Below are 5446 nucleotides of genomic sequence, written 5' to 3'. Positions count from 1 at the left end.
GTTTAAGAACCAGTATAGATAAACACAAGCTTTATTATGGATCTGAATTAGTTTTGAATCTGCTTTCTAAGTTACTTTTACCTGATGATTCAGTAGGCTTAAAAATTCAAAAAGAATACATTTGAATCATTTTGAGGTCTACAAACTGCCAAGCTCACTCCATGAGCTTAATGTGCTGCTTCTTTTGCTAATCCTTTTGTCATGCGCCGTGGTGCGTGGGCACGAAAGGATCCAGGCGCAGACTCCGAGCTAACAAAAAGACACTTTATTAAAACAACGAAAGGCGACCCGGGGAAAGTAGAGAGCAAAACAGAAACTAAAAATCCGGGGAAACAATGACACGAGGAAGGGGGGCTGCAATAGAAAGGGGAGATGATTACTAGGGAGCCAGGAAGCGGGGAGAACATATCAGGACTGAGTTAGAGTAGGGGCTTACGATAGAACGGAACCGTGGGAGCTCGGGAGGGAAGTGTGGCAGTCCGTGGGGGCAGGAAGTCCGTGGAATGGCGAGTGGGCCAGGTGAGCGCCGCGAGATCCAGTTGAGCCGGAGGACAGGCAGGTAGCAGACGCCGAGTAGAAATCTGGACAGAAGTAGGCAGGTTAAACAAAGTTCCAAGCAGAAGAGAATGCACACTTTTCGTGGAAGTCTGGTTACCACTGTGGGGATGACTACGGACTGGCGTGGAGCATCCGTCAGCGCCGGATTAAGTGGATCTCCGTGTAATCACCGGGATGGAGAGCAGGTGTGCTAGTGATGGCCCAGCCCGGGGGTGTGGCTACCCGAGCATCACGCATTCCACAGACCATGACACCTTTATTGCCTTGAGCTTTTGTGACATTGTCAAGGAGAGTAGATGTTCTGTAACATCTAATCCAAGATGTTACAGAATATGGCCCCGTCCATTGTGAAGTCTTCCTGTACCCTTAGCAATAATAATAATAATAATAACAGCCCCAAAACATAATGTTTCCAACTCAGTGCTTGACTGTGGGGATGCTGTTCTTTGTACCCAACATTTCTCTTCCTCTGAACACAGTAGGTTAAGCTGATGCCAAAGAGGTGGATTTGATTTCATCTGACCACAACACTTTCCTCAAGCCTTTTTCAAATCATTTAGATTTTCACTGGCAAACTAAAAGCCAACGGGAAATGATTTTTCAAGTGGCTCATTATGGCATATGGCACATGATAAAACTCTGGAGCAAATAATTGAGCCATTTTATTGGCTGGGCATTAGTGTCAGCTGGTTAACCAGCCAGCCATCCCAAAAGCACCTTTGCAGCCGTTACCCTTAATGGAGGTCATATTTTAGTACATTGACATGGAGATCATCGGGCCATTTCACCAGAGTGCAAGTGAATATTGCTTTGTATTGGTTCTGGTGGATTATGCAATGTGATAACCCAAAGCAGTGCCGCTGAGGACCACTTCTGGTATGGCGCAGGCGCTGTTTCAGGTCATCTCCCAAGTTGGCATTCCAAAAGAGATACTGACTGACAAGGGCACATGGTTCATGTCTTGTATACTAAAGCAGCTATATGAATTTTTTGGGCATTAAATTTGTTCGGATCAGTGTCTACCACCCTCCGGCTTATGGGCTGGTGGAGCAGCTTAATATAACTTTAAAGTCCATGATTCATAACCCCATTCACAAAAATGAACGCAGCTATTTTTTGCAGTGCGGGAGGTGCCCAGGCCTCCACAGTTAAGCTGGAGTTATTGCTCAGCAGAAAGTCACAGGGTTTGGACCTGATTAAAGCAAGCTGGGAAGAAGGTCTGAGCCAGGTTAAAAATTAAATTCAATACATTCTTGACCTGAGAGTAAAGCTGCACACTTTTGGGGAGGTTGTTACGAAAAAATTTGCTCGAGACCAGCAATGTCAGCACCACCTGTACAACAGAGGGTCTAGATTCAGGCAATTTTTGCTGGGAGATAAAGTGCTTGTATTACTCCCTTCTTCTAGCTCAAAGTTACTCACCAGTAACTTGCGCTTTTAAATGTCCCCCACGGGTGGCAAGGACCCTTTGCTGTCACACGGTAGGGGGGGGACATGGACTGTGAAGTGGTACAGTCAGACAGGGGAGGCCACACAGATATATCATCTCAATCTCCTTAAAGCAAGGAGAGAGGCTGAAATCACTTCTCTGCTGAGTCTGGTGAAGGCGATAGATGATCTGGGGTCAGAGGTCCTAAATTCCACCATTCCTGCCTCCCTCCATTGTGATGACCATCTCACACAAATCCAGAGAGTGGATGTTGTTGCATTGCAACAAGGTTTTGCAGATGTGTTCTCCCCTCTGCCCAGCTGAACCAGTCTCATAGAACACCATTTTGAGACGCCAGCCATCTTCCAACGGCTCATGGACTATGTGTCTGGGGTACCACTTTGATGGCAAGCAGGTGGGCCTATAAATGGATGAAGCACCAGCCATTGCATCCTGCCCACGTCCAATGACCAAAAGGATGCAAGGCGGTTCTTGGGGCTGGTTGGTTACTACCGCCAGGCTTTGTGGACATGATCAGGCCCCTGGGTGATCTCACCCAAAAGGGTTGCCAAGATCAGGTCCACTGGAGTGGATTGAGCAGTGCCACATGGCATTCTTGCAGGTGAAGAAGGCTTTCTGTGGGGAACCCTTGCTCTACACCAGCGGTCCCCAACCTTTTTTGCGCCACGGACCGGTTCATGCCCGACAATATTTTCACGGACCGGCCTTTAAGGTGTCGCGGATAAATACAACAAAATAAAACTAGTACCGGTACCGAAAAAAAGAAGATTTATTCATAACACACGTGAAAAGACCCAGGAAAACCAAGTTAACGATAAAAACGATAATAAAATAACGCTGAAAACCGATAAAAACCCTGAAAACCATACATTTCACACCTGAGCCTCAACTCTCGCGGCCCGGTACCAAACAACTCACGGACCGGTACCGGTCCGAGGGGGTTGGGGACCGCTGCTCTACACACCTAACTTCTTCCTCCTTTTTATTCTGTAGACTGATGCCTTGAACGGAGGGCTGGGGGCCATTTTGTCCCAGCAGGTAAGGGGGGTCGACAACCCACTTGTGTACATTAGCAGGAAACGGTCTTTCACCCTCTGTTCATATCTCTCCAAACAGGGGTGTGGTTTGTGGCTCATCTGCAGGGGAGGGGTGGAGCAGTTAGTTCAAGGTGTGGTGTCAAGGGAGGCTAGCTAACACAGCTGTTCTCCATCACACTTTCATGCCACCCTACTTAAGTATGATGCCAGGACCTGACAAGGTTTACCTTGTTTCAAACCCCTGCGTCCCTCTCTATGTGTTTGTGTTTACAGGGAGTGCAGAATTATTAGGCAAATGAGTATTTTGTCCACATCATCCTCTTCATGCATGTTGTCTTACTCCAAGCTGTATAGGCTCGAAAGCCTACTACCAATTAAGCATATTAGGTGATGTGCATCTCTGTAATGAGAAGGGGTGTGGTCTAATGACATCAACACCCTATATCAGATGTGCATAATTATTAGGCAACGTCCTTTCCTTTGGCAAAATGGGTCAAAAGAAGGACTTGACAGGCTCAGAAAAGTCAAAAATAGTGAGATATCTTGCAGAGGGATGCAGCAGTCTCAAAATTGCAAAGCTTCTGAAGCGTGATCATCGAACAATCAAGCGTTTCATTCAAAATAGTCAACAGGGTCGCAAGAAGCGTGTGGAAAAACCAAGGCGCAAAATAACTGCCCATGAACTGAGAAAAGTCAAGCGTGCAGCTGCCAAGATGCCACTTGCCACCAGTTTGGCCATATTTCAGAGCTGCAACATCACTGGAGTGCCCAAAAGCACAAGGTGTGCAATACTCAGAGACATGGCCAAGGTAAGAAAGGCTGAAAGACGACCACCACTGAACAAGACACACAAGCTGAAACGTCAAGACTGGGCCAAGAAATATCTCAAGACTGATTTTTCCAAGGTTTTATGGACTGATGAAATGAGAGTGAGTCTTGATGGGCCAGATGGATGGGCCCGTGGCTGGATTGGTAAAGGGCTTAGAGCTCCAGTCCGACACAGACGCCAGCAAGGTGGAGGTGGAGTACTGGTTTGGGCTGGTATCATCAAAGATGAGCTTGTGGGGCCTATTCGGGTTGAGGATGGAGTCAAGCTCAACTCCCAGTCCTACTGCCAGTTTCTGGAAGACACCTTCTTCAAGCAGTGGTACAGGAAGAAGTCTGCATCCTTCAAGAAAAACATGATTTTCATGCAGGACAATGCTCCATCACACGCGTCCAAGTACTCCACAGCGTGGCTGGCAAGAAAGGGTATAAAAGAAGAAAAACTAATGACATGGCCTCCTTGTTCACCTGATCTGAACCCCATTGAGAACCTGTGGTCCATCATCAAATGTGAGATTTACAAGGAGGGAAAACAGTACACCTCTCTGAACAGTGTCTGGGAGGCTGTGGTTGCTGCTGCACGCAATGTTGATGGTGAACAGATCAAAACACTGACAGAATCCATGGATGGCAGGCTTTTGAGTGTCCTTGCAAAGAAAGGTGGCTATATTGGTCGCTGATTTATTTTTGTTTTGTTTTTGAATGTCAGAAATGTTATATTGGTTTCACTGGTAAAAATAAATAATTGAAATGGGTATATATTTGTTTTTTGTTAAGTTGCCTAATAATTATGCACAGTAATAGTCACCTGCACACACAGATATCCCCCTAAAATAGCTAAAACTAAAAACAAACTAAAAACTACTTCCAAAAACATTCAGCTTTGATATTAATGAGTTTTTTGGGTTCATTGAGAACATGGTTGTTGTTCAATAATAAAATTATTCCTCAAAAATACAACTTGCCTAATAATTCTGCACTCCCTGTATGTGTGTTTGTGTGTCCTTGTGTCTTGTTTCCCTTTTCCGTTCCCATGTTCCCCCTCCTTATGTTAATTCCATTTCGCCCCTGTCTGTCATGTTTTTCCATGTTTCCCCAGCTCATCATTTCTTGCTCCCGCTCTCTCCCTCTTGGTTCTCTGCTCCCTCACTCTCTCTCTGTCTTATTTCCTTCCTTATCTCCCTAGTCCATCTAACTTCCCTGAGTGTTCTTTCCTCCTACCTCCCATGTCATGTTGTATGAATTAGTCTACGTCTCAGTGCATCCTGTTTTACTTTGATAGTCTCCTGTCTGGTGTACATAATGTTCAGTTTTGTTCCCCCTGACTCTTAGTTAGATCACATTCAGCTGTGTTTGATTTTTCTTATGTTTTTTTTTTCTTATTTTAAATCAAGTTTCTTTCCTCCTGTGGTTTGTTCCCTTGTTTGCCCTTGTGTGTATTTATCTCTGTGTCTCCCTCTGTCCAGTGTTGCTATCTCCCTCATACCTTGCTGTGTGTTCCATTTGTTGGTTTAGGTTCCTGTAATCTCCAGTTCAGTTTTGTTTCTTTGACATTCCAGCAATAAAGCTGTGCTTT

At 45.5% G+C, this 5446-nt stretch overlaps 1 long non-coding RNA gene across 1 annotated transcript; it reads right to left on the bottom strand.

The window, feature by feature from the left end:
- Window positions 1–250: 250 nt before the first annotated feature.
- Window positions 251–1332, bottom strand: LOC113006833 (uncharacterized). The gene is made up of 2 exons (XR_003269812.1): window positions 656–1332; window positions 251–581 (listed from the first exon to the last, which is right to left on the bottom strand). It is a non-coding gene; the product is annotated as an uncharacterized LOC113006833 (long non-coding RNA).
- Window positions 1333–5446: the final 4114 nt, after the last annotated feature.

The sequence above is a fragment of the Astatotilapia calliptera genome, chromosome 15, assembly GCF_900246225.1.
Source record: "Astatotilapia calliptera chromosome 15, fAstCal1.2, whole genome shotgun sequence".
NCBI classification, from domain to species: Eukaryota; Metazoa; Chordata; class Actinopteri; order Cichliformes; family Cichlidae; genus Astatotilapia; species Astatotilapia calliptera.
This window is presented reverse-complemented; position numbering and strand designations above follow the sequence as displayed.